This window comes from Myotis myotis, unplaced genomic scaffold (genome assembly GCF_014108235.1).
Source record: "Myotis myotis isolate mMyoMyo1 unplaced genomic scaffold, mMyoMyo1.p scaffold_m19_p_3, whole genome shotgun sequence".
NCBI lineage: Eukaryota > Metazoa > Chordata > Mammalia > Chiroptera > Vespertilionidae > Myotis > Myotis myotis.
Genome location: NW_023416335.1, coordinates 47,643,336 through 47,663,591, shown reverse-complemented (window position 1 = coordinate 47,663,591; position 20,256 = coordinate 47,643,336). Strand labels below are relative to the sequence as shown.

Below are 20,256 nucleotides of genomic sequence, written 5' to 3'. Positions count from 1 at the left end.
AAGAAAATCAACAATGCTAAAGCTGTCCTGTCATCATGAATATACTCCATTTACTGCGTGTGATACATGTTGTTAAACGATACTTCTGGAAACCTATTCACAACTTTGCAGAAAGACTTACAACCATCCACATATACAAACAGGTAGTAGAAAAAATCTGAAACTTCTAAGTATAATGAGAAACACTGGCTATATTTAACATTCCCACAGCCATATTTAAATATGAATGAGTAAAATGGATTGTAAATTACTAATGGATAGAGTTCATGCTGAAAATGATCCCTCATTTTCAATGCATATTTAAAACTTTTATGGAAATCTACAGGCTGAATATCCAGCTATAAATATGACATGAACTCATGTAAGGTTCAACAGCTGCTGATCCTATTTTTTTTCATTGTCTTTTAACAATTACTCCTCTTTTCTGTTAGAAAAGCATTTTCTTCTAGCATGTATTCTGTATGCTTCATTTCCTTCTTTATAAACTTTCAACAAGAGTGACCCAGATGTGAAAGTTTTAGCATCATTGATATATGTATAATATATATATATATATATATATATATATATATATATATATACATATATATACAAATTAATGACTGACCTGATATATAATTATCTACTCTTTCTCTATTTCAGTGTATTCTATACAAACCAATCTTTTATATTACTGAAAATATTATTAACAATTCAGGTTTGAAATCTGTTAAGGCTAATCAAAATATGCAAATCATATTTGTGTGGGTAAGTGTGTTTGATTTCTGAATGTGTTGAAAATACATATTATGTTCCAAAATTTTAAAATATTTAAAGCATTTTCTAAGCATAACAAACTAAGAAAGTAAATTTTTTCTGGCAGGTTTGGTAATTTAAAACACACAAACGAGTAAGTCTTTAACAGTCTTATAGGAAGTTTGAAAAATGTACATTCAATTATAAAACTAATTCTACCACTACTTACCACAGCAACTTATGTTCAATAACTAATTCTTATGCTAACTGACTTTTTCCAAATGTCACTAGGGTTTTTGAAAATGTTCAGGACTCTTTTATGTTTAGAATTGTGGGAGAATTCAGAGATGAAAAAGGCTATTCATTCCATAACTGCCTATAAACAGGAAAAAAGAAAGGAAAGGAAAGGAGATATTTAAAGCATAGAATTCCTAATATGTGGTAAATAGAACATTGGTCTCAATTCTTTGTATCTCTCACTCCACTCCATCCCAGCCCCTTGCTTAATTGACAGAAAAGTTTGTGTTGTTTTGGCTTGAAAATAATGATCTTTCACAAATACATTTCGTATTAAATGTAAAATAGCATTATGTTTGAAAAAAATATGCACATTTTAATTTAAAAATGTTATTCCTAGCCCTAACTGGTTTGGCTCAGTGGATAGAGCGTCAGCCTGCAGACTGAAGGGTCCCAGGTTTGATTCCAGTCAAGTGCACATACCTTGGTTGCGGGCACATCCCCCATAGGGTGTGTGCAGAAGGCAGCTGATTGATGTTTCTCTCTCATTGATGTTTCTAACTCTCTTCCCCTCTCCCTTCCTCTCTGTAAAAAAAAAAAATCAATAAAATACATATTAAAAAATAAATAAAAATGTTCCTAAAGTGTTCTTAATGGCATCTATAATGGTAAATCCTTTCCAGAAGGTTTTCAATTTACTTTGCCCAGATCCATCAGCGGGTTCACTATCAATGGCAGATATAGCCTTACAAAATGTATTTCTTTTTAATATATTTTTATTGGTTTCAGAGAGGAATGGAGAGGGCAAGAGAGAAACGTCAGTGATGAAAGAGCAGCTGCCTCCCACACTGGTGATCTAGCCTGCAACCCAGGCATGTGTCCTGACTGGAAATCAAAACCGTGACTTCCTGGTTCATAGGTCAGTGTCAACTACTGAGCCACACCAACCAGGCCAAAATGTATTTCTTAAACAGTAAGACTTGAAAGTCAAAATTAGTCTTTGGATTCATGATAGGTTGCAGAATGGATGTTGTATTAGCAAGCATGAAAACAACATTAATTTTGTTGTACATCTCCACTGAAGCTCTTGTGTGATGAGGTGCATTGTCAATGAACAGTAATATTTTGAAAGGAATCTCTTTTCCTGAGTAGCAGATCTCAACAGTGGGCTTAAAATATTTAGTAAATTGTGTTATAAACAGACTAGAGGCCAGATGCACGAAATTCATGCAAGGGGCTCGGCCCTCACAGCCATGGTGGCTTACCTCGGCCCTCACAGCCCTACAGCTCCAATTTCGTCCAGAAGGTCATCTGGAAGGATGTCCGGAAGGTCATTTGGCTATCCGGTCTAATTAGCATGTTATGCTTTTATTATTATAGATGTGCTGTCATTCCATTTACAAAGCTCAGGCAGAGTAGGTTAACATAATTCTTAAGAATCCTAGGATTTTTGGAATGGTAAATGAGCACTAGCTTCAACTTAAAGTCACCAGCTTTATTAGCCTCTAACAAAAGAATCAGCCTGTTTTTTGAATCTTTGAAGGTAAGCATTGACTTCTCCTCTCCCGTTGTGAAAGTCCCAGATGTCATCTGCTTCCAAAATACATGAATTAGTAGTATTACAAGATTAAATGTTCCTGATTTTAATGATGTTATGGCCTGTGTTCATTTACACATTGCATCTTTCACATTGAAGTTGTAGCTAAAAAGTTCAAAGACTTCAAGTTCTGGAAATTGGTCTGTATTTAAAACTTAGTTTCTTCACTTGTAAGTTATGTGATCTTAGGAAATCATCTAACTTCCATGCACCTAAGTTATTGATTGATTAAATATTGAGAATGAGGGAGGTGAAATGTAAGTGGGTAACTCACTTATGAGAAGGAATTTCCATTTGCATAGAGCATCATGTGGAATATATGAAGTATGAACATAAGGTCTAGGTACAGTGGAGGAGGTTGCTTATACTGCAACTTAGCCTTCTAAAATGTTTTCTGTGCCCTTAGAAGGTTTCTCAAAGATCACTCTTTCAGGAGGCAGGTGGCTTTGCATACCATCAACCTTTCTCTTCCCGGTCAGGTTACAATGATGTTTTGGAGATAGCCGTCTTAAAATCTAAGAGTAAAGCTTGCTCATGAGAATCATATGCTGTCAAGGGCCTCACTGAGTTTAGAATAAAGCAAATCATTTTTTTATAAATATAATTATTTTAACATTATTCACCCCAAAAAGTAAACAAATTTTAAATTTTGGCTTTTTCTGCGCTACCCAGGGAGGGTTCCATACGGCGTTGTTCTCGGTTCCCACGTAACTTAAAGGGAAACTTTTCACAATGTCCGGAGCCCTTGATGTCCTGCAAATGAAGGAGGAGGATGTCCTCAAGTTCCTTGCAACAGGAACCCACTTAGGTGGCACCAACCTTGACTTCCAAATGGAACAGTCCATCTACAAAAGGAAAAGTGATGGCATCTACATCATCAATCTGAAGAGAACCTGGGAGAAGCTTCTGCTGGCAGCTCGTGCCATTGTTGCCATCAAAAACCCAGCTGACGTCAGTGTCATATCGTCCAGGAATACTGCCCAGCGAGCTGTGCTGAAGTTTGCTGCTGCCACTGGAGCCACTCCCATTGCCGGCCGCTTCACTCCTGGAACCTTCACCAGCCAGATCCAGGCAGCCTTCCGGGAGCCAAGACTTCTGGTGGTTACTGATCCCAGGGCTGACCACCAGCCTCTCACAGAGGCGTCTTATGTTACCCTGCCCACCATTGCTCTGTGTAACACAGACTCTCCTCTGCGCTATGTGGACATCGCCATCCCTTGCAACAACAAGGGGGCTCACTCAGTGGGTCTGATGTGGTGGATGCTGGCCCGGGAAGTACTCCGCATGCGTGGCACTATCTCCGTGAACACCCGTGGGAAGTCATGCCTGATCTTTACTTCTACAGAGATCCTGAAGAGATTGAAAAGGAAGAGCAGGCTGCTGCTGAAAAGGCTGTGACCCAGGAGGAATTTCAGGGCGAATGGACTGCTCCTGCTCCTGAGTTCACTGCTGCTCAGCCTGAGGTCATAGACTGGTCTGAAGGCATGCAGGTGCCCTCTGTGCCCATTCAGCAGTTTCCTACTGAAGACTGGAGTGCTCAGCCTGCCACTGAAGACTGGTCTGCAGCCCCCACTGCTCAGGCTACTGAATGGGTAGGAACAACCACTGAGTGGTCCTAAACTGTTCCACAAATTCTTAACAGAACGGAAATAAGGTTGATGGAAAATAAACAGTTTCTAAATAAATAAATAAATAAATAAATAAATAATAAATTTTGTTGGAAGAAAAGAAAGGGTAAAAATTTTTTAATTATAAGTATTATACATTTGAGACAATAGGATGGTGAAGGCCTGGGGCAGGGGGCAGGGATGGGCTAGAAAGGGTCAAGGGGGGGGCGGGGGGAGAAAGGAGCATATGTAATACTTTCAACAATAAAGACTGTTTTTAAAGATACATTTGTACATTGAATACCATTTCAAATTTATCCTTGTTTGTGCGTAGGTAAGTAAATAAATTTGCTCCAATAATATAAATGATCATCTCTTGGCAAGGGGATTTTGTTGGATTATTGTTAGGGTTTTGGCTTGTAATTCGGGTTGTGAAAGAATTCAGAAAGAATTCACAACTGAAAGAAAAGATAGATACAGAGAGAAATTTTATTTTACTTTTCCTGAAGGGAAAGGGCCAATGCATTGCTAATCAATACAAGGACAACAAACAAAAAAACCGCTCCCCATTTTAAAGCCTTTGCTGCTGTTGCTAGGTGACAAGGAAGGAAGGAGGATTTGGGGCTAAAATTGAGCAGTCTTGGTGAGGCGTGGGGTGGGGAGGGGCGGGGTGTTGTCTTTGAAAAGTTTGTTTGCTTTTTAGGAGATAGTCCAGGCAGATGTCATAGGGAGATGTCTTTATCAGCATCTTTCCAAGCCTGTAAAACATTCCTAGAGGTTAAGTTACAAAGAGTTTGAAAGCGAGTGGGAAGCTTGGATTTGAAAGGGAGGAAGTAGAACACTTCCACAAACGAGGCTGCTTTGTGACCTCAGGCTATTCCACTAGCCTCCAAGCCCTAGTAAACTCATCAGTAAAAGGAAGACATTAATAATATTTCTATTATACAGTTGTTGTGAGAGAAAATATAAATCCTGCAAGAAAAGTGCCTATCTGTGTGACTTATAAATACACTACATGGTAATTACTGATATATCTGATGTTTATTATTACTATTAATATCATTACTATTAATATCATTATTATTATTCTTTTATTTTTAAAATATATTTTTATTTATATATCCAGATCAAACATTACTTCTTTTGCCGATACCCCAGATTTTCCCAATATGGGAAGAGATATTTGTAAATTCAAATGGTCCTTTTTAATTTCTTTTTTTTTCATTGATTAAGATATTACATATGTGTCCTTATCCACATGTTACCCCCTACCCCCCCTCCCGCTCATATGCTCACCCCCCACCCCCCCGTTGCCTGTGTCCATTGGTTAGGCCTATATGCTTGCATATAAGTCCTTTGGTTGATCTTTCCCCCTTACCCCCACCCTCGCCTACCTTCCCTCCAAGGCCCGACAGTCCAATCAATGCCTCTCCATCTCTGGATCAGTCCTTGTTCATCAGTTTATGTTGTTCATTATATTCCACAAATGAGTGAGATCATGTGGTATTTATCATTCTCTGACTGGCTTATTTCACTTAGCATAATGCTTCCCAGTTCCATCCATGCTGTGGCAAGTGGTAAGAGTTCCTTTTTCTTCTTCCTCTTCATAAAGAATACCTTTCAGCATTTCATATAATGTTGGTTTGGTGGTGAAGAACTCCTTTAGCTTTTTCTTATCTGTGAAGCTCTTTATCTGACCTTCTATTCTGAATGATAGCTTTGCTGGATAAAGTAACCTTGGTTGCAGGTTCTTGCTATTCATCACTTTGAATATTTCTTGCCACTCTCTTCTGGCCTGCATGGTTTCTGTTGAGAAATCAGCTGACAGTCTATGGGTACTCCCTTGTAGGTAACTGACTGTCTTTCTCTTGCTGCTTTTAAGAGTCTCTCTTTGTCTTTTGCTCTTGGCATTTTAATGATGATGTGTCTTGGTGTGGTCCTCTTTGGATTCCTTTTGTTTGGGGTTCTCTGAGCTTCCTGGACTTGTAAGTCTATTTCATTCACCAGGTAGGGGAAGTTTCCTGTCATTATTTCTTCAAATAGGTTTTCAATATCTTGCCCTCTCTCTTCTTATGGTACCCCTATAATTCTGATGTTGGTACACTTGAAGTTGTCCCAGAGGCTCCTTACACTATCTTCATATTTTTGGATTCTTTTTTCTTTTTCAGTTGGGTATTTTTTGTTTCTTCGTATTTCAAATCTTTGACTTGATTCTTGGGATCCTCTTGTCTGCTGTAGGATCTCTGTATATTATTCTTTATTTCAGTCAGTGTATGCTTAATTTCTAGTTGGTCTTTTTTCATATCCTCCAGGGTCTCACTAAATTTATTGGCAGTTTCCATAAAATTCTTGAAAAACCTTATAAATGTGGTTTTAAACTCTATATCCAGTCGTTTGCTTTCCTCCATTTCTGTCATTTGTGACCTGTTTCTTTGTCTCTGCATTTTTTATGCTTCCCTGTGTTGGTAGAGTGGTTTTGTGTGCTAGGTGTCCTGTAGGGCCCAGTGGCTCAGCCTCCCCAGTTACCTGAGGAGGCTCCCAGTTACACTCTTGGTGCACCCCCTTGTGGGCTTTGTGCACAGTCTTGTTGTAGTTATGCCTTGATTGTTGTAGGATCACTGGGAGGAATTGACCTCCAGGCCAATTGGCTGTGAGAATCAGCTGTGTCTGCAGTGGGAGAACTTCTGTGCTGAAGACACCCTTCTGGGGCAAGACTTGCTTCAGTGGGGCTTTGGTGCTCACTGAGTCTGCCCCCTGAGTGTGTCCCTTATGGATCTGAGAATTGTAATCTGGATGGTCCCACTCTGACCACTGGGTACACTGGCTCTTGGATCTAAGGAGGTGCTAATTTAGCCTCTGCCTGAGGTTACCCAGCAGGAGCTATGAAGAGAACTGCAGATTCCCCTTCCTTTTTTGGAGTTTGGAGGTGCCCAGATGAGGCCCAGCTGTGAAGCAATGCAAGCTGCTGTGGGGCCTTGGGCCTTCTCTTGGAAGTTCTGGGTCTGTCTGGCCCAGCTGCAATTTGTTAGGTAATTTTCAGATTGCAAAGCGCCAGGGCATTCATTCAAAAGCCTCTGCCTCAGCCTGGGTGGGGTGTGGTCTCAGGGAATCAAAGGGCGGAGCAAGCAGCTATGGCTGATCCTCAGCCCTGCCCTAAGGGGCCGTGTGTCTCAGTGTCCAGGTAATTGCTGCAAGCACCTCTGAGAGAAAGCCACCCTCAAGTTCTGAGTTCTGCCTGCTGCCAGACAGTCCAGTTTCTCCCTGTATGAGTCCTGGGTCCCCAGAGACTTCCCGGAACTGGAGCTCAGAGCAGTCGGGAGCTTGTGACTCCCTCCTGATTCAAAGAGACAGTCACATCCTCAGGTGCCAGTCCCTTTCCGCGCACGCTCGAGCCTCCGTACCTCTGCACTTTACTTTCGCAGTTCCTCTGGGTCTCAGTGTGCTTTTCTCTTTCCTTCTAGTTGTAGAATTTCCACTCAGCCAGCCTTCCTGTGGTTCTGGATGATGTCCGTTTTGTCTTTTCGTTGTATTTTTGAAGTTGCTGTGGGAGGCAGCAATTTCCGGTGTTTACCTATGCTGCCATCTTGGTTTCTCCTCGGTCCTTTTTAATTTCTATCGTATGTTAAAAACAGACTGATATCTAGCAAAATGTTTTGTTTTGCCTCCCCTCTCCCCTCTCCCCCCCACCATAACAGAGAATGCCAATTCGTCTAATGCCATTTAGTCTAATGGCAAACCATGTGCAAGTCCTGAGAAACAAAAGAAAGGAAAAACTTTTATAGAAGATAAGAGGAAGTTGGGGGAGCTGTTATATACGAAGAGTTCTTCCTGTTGGGCTCTGTGATCAGGATAAGTCAGGAGAGCTCTCCCTACAGGCCCTCCCAACTCCAGTATAAATGAGGAATCTTTTCATTAATCTTCACAGTATGCATTGTATGTTTTTATTTTGCCTAGTTTTGATTATCTCTTTGACCTCATTCTAAAAAATTTAAAGCTGTACTTCTCCCTCCATGTAAACATATGCATGCTGTTTTGCATGTTTAGACCCACAATTTGAGTTTTTTATATTTTTCTCATAAGTGATTTACCCACTTACTTTATCAGTAAATTCTTCCATCTTCATAAGGAGGGATTTGGAGTTTATCTCTAATGTTCCTTCCAAATTTAGTGTAACATCATGGAAATAGTGAGTTGTCCTCTCTCCAAATAAGAACTGGGTAATAAGTTTGCCTCTGAGAACTAAATCACCACACAATAGATGTAATTAGCCATCTGTTGGGAGTAGCTGAAATTGTCTTTAAATGAATTACTGAAAAGTTTTGAAATTCCTAAATCCCACATCAGAGTGGCCTGTAATCATCTCTGGAGGCAAGGCTGGAATGGGGCAGTAATTTAAGTAGCAAACTAATCATCCATATGAAATCTGTTTGGAGAAAGACAATGCATACTTGTAGCAACTAGGTGCTTAGAAAGAGTAAATCTAAAGAGTCAAACACTGAGAGAGTGATTAGCACTTTTAAGAACAAGCCCATGAATTAAAACACATTTGAATTTAAGGGGTGTTATTATCAATGTAAAAAAAATTCTTTCACTTTTTAAAAATTCTGTTTTCACTATGCACTTGGGTTGTAATACAGACTTTCATTGAAGGATGAAATGTGATGATAACACTACTAAAGCATTTCAGTTTCTGAGGGAACATTTATACTGCAGAAGCTTACTATGCAACTCGAATTAAAGTTAACAAACCTCTCCTGACAAATTCAGAAAAACATTTGAAATCCCTCTCCTTCATCAACTCACCCACATCAAGACTGGCATTTACAATATGGCAGAATAGCCTTAAAGGGCCAGATATTTGCTTTAAAGATTCCCTTTGGCTTCTTCTGGTGTATTCCGTTAATTACTTTTAGTCAGACATTCCAATAGCTTCCTTCATTCAAAATGCCGAAAATACACCTGCAATTTTGGGAAAATCCCCCAAAGTGGAACTTCTTATTTACTCTTCAAGTTGAATATGGTTGTTGAGGAGGAGAATTTCCGCCCCCTACCAACACACACACACACACACACACACACACACACACACACACACACTTCCCTTCTTTAGTTCTTAGAGTTGGACTAATAATAAAATTGACACAAGACTAGATTAACAGAATAGCTCATTTAATACGTGCCCAGAAGAATCATGACATGATGCTCAGATCATAAAATGAGGCTCATATAAATGATGGAACCAGACACCTTTTTATAGGTTTTAGGCAAAGAAACAAGAAATTGACAGGACAAAGGGAGTTGGTGCTCATTGGGAAGGATTCTATTCAAGATTTGGGTATTGGTTAGTTAGTGAGGAATCTAAACAAAGTTTGGGCGTGTGTAGTAAATTAGTAAAGGTATTAACAAGGCTTCTTCATACCAGCTTTTGACTCCTGATTTTTTTAAAATTAAATTCATTGGGGTGACTTTAGTTAAAATGATACAAGGATTCTTGATTCTTTTGACTTCGTGGTAAGGTTGTCTCTCATCCCTTGGGAGCAGGGAGGGCACTTCTCACATGGGCGATTTCTCTGCTGCCTTTAGGGGACAGAGAGGTCAGGGTTTTCTTCTTGCACAAGCAGTTTCTTAAGTAACTTTAATTCAGAATAATCAATATGCCATTTCTGAGATATCTTGGAGCGGGCTGCCCTGGGCCTTGACAGTATAAAGAAATGAAAAAGACAATTCTCCAGAATACAAACATCAAAATCTCTCCTCCGACTGCTGACTTAGGTTTCCTGGGGGTTATATGCACAAGTTCAATGCAAGTTCCCAATGCACTCCTTTTGGATAAGCTTGAGATCATACATTTTTCTTTGCTAAGCAAAGCTAATCCTGACACCCAACTTACCATGAACCTAATTGAGCTATGTAGCTCCTGCTTGGGCAAATATTCTGAAATCTGTAGCACCATTCAAATTATAATTAAAATTATGGCCATGTTATTGTGCTAAATAAAGAGAATTCTGGCTTATATATGTTTGTTATAAATGTGTAACAGCACCAGAGAGGCATAAAATCAATATCCTGAGCTTCATAGCAATGTTGTTTGAGAACCAGTGTCTGGGATATGATGGGGGCTCAATGAATATTTGCTAAATGAAAGGATAAACATGAGATTTATTTTTCTATAACATGCTTATCTCAACTCTATGAGATATTAAAATTTTCCCTTTTAAAAATAATTTCATAGCAGATAAGGAAACTGAATTTTCGTAATAAAGAGTTTAAGTAGTCAGCCCCAGGAAAAACAACTATGAAGTGGCAGAGTAGAGATGCTGTTGTTTTTTAAGTATATTTTTATTGATTTTAGAGAGGAAGAGAGAGGGAGAGAGAGACAGAAACATTTAATGATGAGAGAGAATCATTGATGTGCCACTCCTGCACTCCAATCCAGCCCACAACCCAGGCATATGCCCTGGCTGGGAACTGAACAGTGACCTCCTGGTTCATAGGTCAAGGCTCAACCACGGAACAATGTCGGCTGGGCCTCAGAGTGGAGTTTTAACCCTCAGGCAGCTGAATTTGAAGGCTGCAATTTTTCCCCCAAATCCCATGTTCCAAAATTATCCTTTGAGGCCTTTCCCTTCAAAGTACTCATTTTGCCCTGCTGGAGTAGCTCAGTTGGTTTGAGTGTCATCTAATGCACTGAAAGGTTGGCAGTTCCACTCCCAGTCAGGGCACATACTGGGTTGTGGGTTTGATTGATGTCTCTCTCTCTCTCTCTCTCTCTCTCTCTCTCTCTCTCTCGGTTGTGGGTTTGATTGATTTTCCCACCCCCCCTCCTTCCCTCTCTCCAAGCATGTCCTCAGGTGAGGATTTAAAAAAAACATAATTAAAAAACACACTAATTTCAATATTCTTCTATATAAAGCTGACACTAGAGGATAGAAATCAACAAATTTTTGTATGATATTCAAAGTACACTATAAACAATACTGTTATAAGTCCTCTAGACATTCAAGAGTGATGCAGACAAGATGAATTAAACCATATCCAAGATTGGTCTCATTTGGCGTAATTTTTGAGCATGGATTAATGGTATATATAGGCATGTAAATGTGTTATTTGGTCTCATCATCATATCTTGCATACATTATTGTATATATTTATAATTTATAAGGTTATAAATTTGTATAGCTTCTGAAAAAATTTCACAGAGGTTTGGTATAACTCTTATAATATCCATGGTTCAGAAATATCATCTCCACTTTATGGGAATAATTTTGAGAGCTTCAAATATTGACAAAGATTTAAATTAGGTTCTGTATAGTTTCAGAAATTCATTTCCCACAAGTTCAATGCCTCGCGTTTGTGATACATGAAAGATGTAATGGTACCATTTTATACTATTTCTCAAAAGATTAGGTTGTTAAAATTTCAACATTTGCCTTTTTATGGGTAGGTGGATTTGGATGGTAGATGGAGCATTTATCAGATTGGCCATATCATAAAAGTACAAAAAAAAATTCCCCAGGCTTGACATCAGGGTGAAGTCTGAGTGCTCTGTGTTTCAAATAAATATACTTTTTCTCTAATACTAACCAAATTAGATTAATTGTAAGGGTTACACTTTTTAAAACTCTTTTTAGGAGTCGCTTGAATGCATAGATTACATATTTCTTACCCATAGGCCTCAGTGTTAGTATTAGATCTTCTGAAAACATCATATTAAAAAGCTAAGGCTACTATTGATAAATGTAAAATCTGTGGTTATTCACCAGTCATGATATATGCCCCAAGTCCCCAATGTCTTTGCTTTAGACAACATCCAACCTTCCTCTGTCTGCAGATTTGGGTCTGGACTGCACTCCGGCATTTTTTTTTTTTTTTTTTTTTGCCTCTCAACACAGAGCACGGGGAAAGGGAGGGAGAAAGATGAACATTTAAGTCAGGATGTTTTGTCCAGTAGCCACGCCATTCATGTATGAAAATATAGTCATACGGTACATTCTTCCTGTGTAACAACTTCCATGCAGTTGTCATTTTCCTACTGTTGAGAGGCAGGAAGTCTTAAATACAGTTTTATGAGGCCGGTAGGGGAGCTCCTTCTCTCCCTGGGACACTCCTTTTGCGGAACCAGTTGCCTTTTCTCATGCATTGTGTGTTATAGTGTTTCTTTGCACAGAGGGTAGAGCAGACTCCTCATACTCATGCTACCAAATATGTATCAGAGCATCAAAATTTAATTTTGCTAGAGCTATGCACACGTTGTCCTACAAGGGTATCTGTCAGACGCTATGTTCACAGGAGAGTTATGATATGCAGAATAGCAGGAGTGCAACTGACTGTAAGTAAGGTTAGAGACAAGCTTAACATGAACCAAAGCCAAGGAGTTTCCTATATTTGCTGGCAGTCATTATAACTTTGCCTCATCAGTACAAAAGAGGCTGATGCCAGTTCAGTAATAGATTTAACTCACGAGCTACCATATAAAAAGGTCACGAAGTGAGCATGGTATTATGGAACATGTCTTTAAAAATATTATCACATGTTGCATGCTATAGTATAGCTCTCACAGCCATCATTGCCAAGTAATTTAGTATCAGCAATTTTTAATTCTTTCATGTACATTGTCAGAATGTTCACAGTGAACTGCAACCACTAGTTTTTGTTGTCAGACCAAGACATTATAAAAATCTTCATGTGTAAACTACTGTACCATTTTTAGCTGAGTGATTTCTAGAATACTTTTACCTGTTCACATGATTATGAGCTAGATAGGATTCATAAGAATAATTGCAAGTCTATTCCATGCCTCTCTGCTTCTGGTCTTATTTTGTTGGTCAATTCATTTTGTTCATTAGATTCCACAAGTAAGTGAGATCATGAGATATTTGTCTTTCTCAGTTTGGCTTATTTCACTTAGCATATTTTCCAGGTTCATCCATGCTATTTCAAAGAGTAAGAGAGCCTTCCTTTTTGTAGCTGCATAGTGTTCCATAGTACCTCAGTGTGGGGTCAGGGGTTCAAGAAGAGATAAACCAAAGAACTTACATACTTATATGCATGGCCCATGGACATGAGAATAGGGTGGTGAAGACCTGGGGGGGGGGGCGGGGGCGGCGGGTCTGAGCTGGGAGGAGGAGAAGAAAGGGGGAAATATGGGAGATATTTGTAATACTATCAACAATAAAAAAATATATTTTAAAAAAAGAATAACTGCAAGATGTGTATAACTGGAAATATCGCAGTCCATCTACTTAGCATAAATATCTAGGAAGCATAAACTTTGACCTATATTCTTTAGTGTTAGTCCTTTTAAAGGAAAAAAATGTTATTTTTCTGAGTGTTACCTTATTACAGTTTCTTATTTTCCACTGTCCAATAACCTCAAACCTTAAAGAGATGACACTATTGAATGTTTAACTACCTAAATATTCATGCATTGTTCTTTAAATGAGGCAAATAGTCAGACTCAGGACTCAAACAGTAGGTCTGAACAGATATTGGACCTCCCATGAGATCCCAAAGCAAATATTTGATTTATTCTGGTTCCATTAAAAAAAAGAGAACATGTAGTTTAGGTAATACAGCTTATAAGAGGGGGCCAATATTCCACCATAATAATAATAATTTGGTCATATTTTTACAGGGATAGAGTAAGGTGAGTGTTAAAATCAATTTGAGGTAGGATCATTAAACCTAAAATTGGAACTCAAAATTAGGTAGAATCTGACACATTTTGAGATATTAAAAATATGATTATATGAGAAACCAGTTTTATTAGTTTGGATTCATTCCTGGAATGACATTTTTCACTGTCATAGTATTATAAAATCTTCCTATTATAATCACTTCAAGGTAGTGACTACCATAAGAGGCAAAAAGTATGTAATATAATAAAATATACACACATATATTAGGTATTACTGTATTATTCTGGATAACATTGGATTATTCTGGATAACATCTGTATAAATTAAATTAAATTAAATATTTTCTTATCAGAAACTCATACTGGCTATAGTTGCTAATAACCATGCTTTCCTTATATGTAACTATAGGCCCAGTGCATGAAATTTGTGCACCGGTAGGGTCCCTAGGCCTGGCCGGTGATCAGGGCCAATCTGTGGGGCGACTGGCAGGGCGATAGGGGACTCTGCTTGCACCCACCTTGGCTGGCCTGGTGCCAGCCCTGCCCCCGACTGCTGCTGCTGGTCAGGGCCTGTGGGCTGGGGGAAGCTCCTGCGTTGAGCATCTGCCCCCTGGTGGTCAGTGCACAGCATAGCAACCAATCTTTCTGCCGGTCGTTCTGCCATTCAGTTGATTTGCATATTAGGGTTTTATTATATAGGATAGTATAAAATTATTCGTGTCCTTGTTTTTAGTTAGGTAAAAAAATAGTACAGGATTAAAATTTATCAACATAAGGTTGATTATAATTAAAAATACTAATACCTTAATCAATAAAGAAAAAATAAAATTAAAAAAAATAACATGAAAGCAACCACGGGGGAGGAATACTAAAGACAAGTGTTTTAAGCTTTTTTCCTTTAAGGGGCAAATATATGTTTGTTTATTTATGTGTGTATGAGTATGTGCGTGTAACACAGCTGAGGGATAGAACACACTGATCTCCCATCCCCAAATTGATATTTGCAACCTAATTCCCAAAAAGGGTTTGTTTGGAGATGGGGCCTTTGAGAGGAGATTGAGTCATGAGGGTGAAGCTCTAATAAATGGGATTAGTGCCTTTATAAGGGGCTGAAGAAAACAGAGTTGTCCCCTTCCACTATTTGAGAACACAGAGAAAAGAGGGCTTTCTATGAACCAGAAAGTAGGTCATCACCAGACAAAAATACTGCCAACACCTTGATCTGCGCTACTCAGCCTCCACACCATGAGAAATAAATTTCTGTTGTTTACAAGCCATCCAGTCCATGGTATTTGGTATAGCAGCCCTAATGGACTGACAGTTGCTCATTATAACAGTCATTTCCAAAGGTGGAGACAGCATAGGAGGTGTATCAAAATCTCCAATGGAGAAAAGGTTCAATATAAAATGCAGAAGACACGTAAGATCATTTTGATATATCATATGTAAATGTATTTTTCCCCCCGGAGAATGGTATTTTAAATAGCAAATCTGAAAGAAGTAACCAGTTTTTTCTTAGACCAACACTTACAATATAGATGTATTTTAAATTACACACACAAACATGAAATAAGAAAATTATATCTTAAAATTAATGCATTTGTTATATTTACTATAGCAATAGTAAAAGTAGGTGTTTCATTTTCTTTATATTTTTACTCTAATTATTTACTTATCTAGGAATATATATGTGTGTGTATATATATATACATATACATATATACATATTTATATAGACATTTATACATATATTACACATACATTCCATAGACCCACACAAAGACATATAATGAGAGGTGTAGTTAAAAGGCAGAGATTAAGAGATAAATATATAAATAAAGACAGAACAAAAAGCTGTCCCCCTATGTTGATAGATTTTTCCCCAAGAAAAAAAGACCCTCTCATTTATTTTTCTATATTCATATATTCATTTTCAAAATTATATCCTATGAGTGCCAGTTATCAATTTATTACCCCCTCACGTCAAAATCCAAATTTGTTTTTGTATTCTGAAAAAGTGGGGCTGAACTTTAAAAATGTTTTTCTTCGCCATCTGGCATGTTATGGTTTCTCAGAAGAGGAATGCTGCAGGACCTTAATCCCTGATTCCGACGTGCTCTCCTCAGATGGCTCCTCAGCAAACACACTTCTCCAGGGCCCAGCGCCTTCATTGCATTTGGCTTTTCCAGCTCTAGGCTCCTGCAATGTACAGTTCTTCAACAGTAGACTCCAGAAACGTGCAGCTTCTCCAGCTCTAGGCTCCTGCGTGCCAGAACCTACTCCAATATCCACGCTCTGCAGTACAGATTGGTCTGTAGGACTCTGGCCAACACATTCTCCTTGGGTGGTCTCATAGCAAAGTGACAGCAATGAGAAACCTTCCCATGAATGGCTTTCCCTGGGACTAAGGGCAGAATTCCAGCGAGTTGTGCCAGTGCAGATCTACGTTCTGAGGGATGGAAGAAACTTTTTCTTGAGTGCTCCAGCCCAGTCCTAGAGGTAGTTTCTGCATCCTATATGCCTTCTCATATTCTTTAGGGTTCTTTTTATTTCTTTCTACTTTTTGCTAGCCAATACCTCTTTACTTCAATCCTTTGTTATAATCAGCCATTCTTTATTTTTCCATTAAATTTATTGGGTGACAATAGTTATGAAAATGATTTAGGTTTCAAGTGTACAATTCTTTTTTTTTTTTTAATATATTTTATTGATTTTTTACAGAGAGGAAGGGAGAGAGATAGAGAGTTAGAAACATTGATGAGAGAGAAACATCGATCAGCTGCCTCCTGCACATCTACTGGGATATGCCCGCAACCCAGGTACATGCCCTTGACCGGAATCGAACCTGGGACCTTTCAGTCCGCAGGCCGACGCTCTATCCACTGAGCCAAACCGGTTTCGGCAAGTGTACAATTCTTTATACGAAACTTTCCCTGTTCCAGTTCTGTGGTTTTTTCCTCTGGATTGGATCCTAATGGATACATTAATGAATTACATTGACTACAAAAATTAGAATAAAAATATTTATCTGGTTAATTTCTAGTAATTAATTTTGTTTCATATCCTTTACACTAGACCAGTGGTCGGCAAACTGCAGCTTGGCAAACTGCGGCTCACGAGCCACATGTGGCTCTTTGGCCCCTTGAGTGTGGCTCTTCCACAAAATACCGGCTCTTCCACAAAATACCGGCTCTTCCACAAAATACCAACTTCTGCGCATGGGCCACAAAGTTTCAATCACACTGTACATGCATGCCCCCACGTGGTATTTTGTGGAAGAGCCATACTCAAGGGGCCAAAGAGCCGCATGGGGCTCTCGAGCCACAGTTTGCTGACCACGACACTAGATAATCTTGGAACAATGAGCATGAAACAATCAGTTCCATGACTCCAAATTTTAGAGGATTATTGACAAACTAAGTAAGTCCTGAGGATGATGGTCAGGTGGTGAAACATATAAAAGCCATCCTATATAATAAAAGCCTAATATGTTAAGTGTTCAGTCGTCCAGTCAGCCATTCAACCAATAAAAGTGTAATATGCTAATGATATGCTAAGGCCGCTCAACCGCTCACTATGACGTGCGCTGACCACCAGGGGGCAGATGCTCCAACTAGTAGGTTAGTTTGCTGGTGGGGGCCGGCCAATTGGGACTGAGCGAGATGGGCCAGACATGCCCTGGAGCCCTTCAGTGGTCCCTCCCCAGCTGGCCAACCTCCCACGTCCCTCCCCACCCCTGATCATGCACCACTGGGGTCCCTCGGCCTGCCTGCGCCCTCTCGCAATTCAGGCTGAGGGACCCACCCCCTCGAGTGCATGAATTACATGCACTGGGCCTCTAGTGATATATGTTTGTGTGAACTCAGGCTATTTTACTGGAAAACTTAAAATACATCACTATCTTTAAGTATTTGAAAGTTTATTACATGTCTGAAGAATTAGATTTGTTGTATAATCAATTAATAATGGGTGTAATTTAGAGAAAGATAAATGTTGCTGAAAATAATAAAGAAAGATTTCTAAGAATTGGCTGGATTTAAATGGAGTAATAATTTCTCTGTCACTAGAAATTAAGTTCAGGAAGGACAGATGCCATCTACAATCATTTTCAACTCTGAAAGTAATGAATCTGTGTATCTCTGACTATAATGTGATTGATAACTATTATCAAAAGTTTGTGAAGAATTTTATCTCTATCTTTCAAGGAGTGTGTATATTATTTTCCAATTTTAGATTTATATGTAAGCAGTCATATGTTTACTAGTATTCTGATCATTTATAGTTATATAGGCCAGGGATGAGAAACAGGATATTTATTCAAATATAGTTTGTTGCCTGAAGTTACTTCACCTGAAATGTACAGGAAGAGGACATCTGTAATACTCTAAATAATAAAGATTTTTTTAAAACAATAAAACCAGAACAAAGCATTCATATAGGCTTTAAATAATAGGATTTTGTATTATGGATACAAAGCTTCTCTCCCTGAATATTATAATCTCAGCATAATCTCATCTACACAATTATTTTTCTATAATTAATCTACATTATTCTGTTATCTTCATTGTAAAGAACAGGCACTGGTCGAGCTCATCAGACTTGTAAGGGACTGCTTAACATGTTAGCTAGCAATTCAAGCACAAGAGTGTTTGAATAAACTTTAGGAGTAATTTAGGATACTGAATAAAATGAGCTAAGCTGGCATTTGTCCCAGGTACTGGAGTGACATGAGAGTTTCAATGAACACAATCAGTCAGGAATCTGACTTCACTCTTTATTCTTGTCTCTTACATCATTTTGAATCCTTATAACACTCTTGGGTATTGATGCATCTCTAACTTTTATGGAAATGCACTACCTTATGATTCATCAACAATATAATTTATTGTCCTTAAATGTTCTCTAAAGTTCTCTTCGATTTTATTATCAGATTCAGAAGTTTAGCACTTTTCTAGTCTTATATATGTTTAATTAAGGCTATCTGTAATAAACTAAGCAGGCAGAGATATCTGAATTTGTCAAGTTGCTCAATATCAATAGCCAACTTAATAGTTCAGGGCTCACAAAATATTTTAAAATTGTATTACATGAATGCATAGATATTTACTTATCCTTATGAATATTAAATTAACATTTATTTAATGGCTGTTGGTTATACAAAAGTCAAAATATGTTTGCTGCCTTTTCCCCAAATAGAAAGTCTTACCTAGTTTGAAAAGCTGACCTCAATGTTTGGCTTATAGAAAATAAGGGGACAAGGGTTATGTTCAATTTATTATGAATTAAAGAGAAACATTAATGGCTAGTGTCAGGCCAGGGTTAGGTTATTTAATTAAAATTTAAGCACATTTTATACAGACTACTAAGAAAAGAAATAGGACAGAGGGTAAAATATTGTGCATGCAAAAGAGTATGGCTGCATTTAGCCTGATATGGTTGGAGTCTGATGTAGAAATGAGATAAGATGCATTTGGCAGTGAACAAGACCTGAGCAAGACCTGAAACTGTAATTCTTCTCCATGTCTTTGTATAGTGACCAACTAGTATTTTAATTTATGTTAGAAAGAGAAACAATTACCTTCCAACCTTTCTTTTACCTTTATGAGTGTCATAATCATTACAAGAAACAGATTATACACCCAATTTAAATAATCTGAAAAGCATTCACTAAAGAAACTACTTAAAGTGAAAACAGGTTTAAGTCCAACCATTGAGATAGTGTTGTACTCCAAAGCCAATGTGATGTAGGGGTGAGCGTGACAGGGTCCTTCAGGTGAGGCACTCAGTCAGCCCAAGGGATAAAGCTGGGGCACTCATAACCCAAAGTTGCCCTCCATCTTTTCACTTATGTCTTAGCAGTGCTCCTCATCTCCCTATTAGCCAAACCCAACCGTAAACCAAAGGGCCAAGAGGTCTGTTGACCATAACAATCCACTTCTAATGTTTGGTGTAGAATGGAAGACGGCAGAGAGTAATCTGGAGGACAAGCACACTATCCTATGTGAAGTTTATATGATTTCAGTCATATTTGGAGTCTAATGAACAAAATAAACCAACAAAATAGAAACAGACTCATAGAACAGATTGACAGCTGTCAGAGGGAAAGGGGGTTGAAGGCTGGGTGGAAAAGGCAAAGAAATTAATCAAAGAGAAAAACAAGCAGACCTCATTGACACAGATAACAGTATGGAGGTTGCCAGAGGGAATGGGGGCCTTGGGGGAGGTACAAGAGGATAAAGGGGGGTAAATGGGATGGAAGGAGACTGGACCTGGGGTATTGAACACACAGTACAATATACAGATGATGTATTATAGAATTGTGCCCTGGAAACCTATGTAATTTTATTAACCAATGTCATGCCAGTTAATTCAATAAAATACAAAAAAAAAATAAATAAACAAGAACTTTGACATTTGTATTCTAAATTTCTCTGTTATCCTTG

The 20,256-nt window shown here is 38.5% G+C and overlaps 1 pseudogene; it reads left to right on the top strand.

Annotated features, from left to right (window-relative positions):
* Positions 1-3,236: 3,236 nt before the first annotated feature.
* LOC118652065 lies at positions 3,237-4,196 on the top strand (annotated as a pseudogene).
* The last annotated feature ends 16,060 nt before the right edge of the window (positions 4,197-20,256 follow it).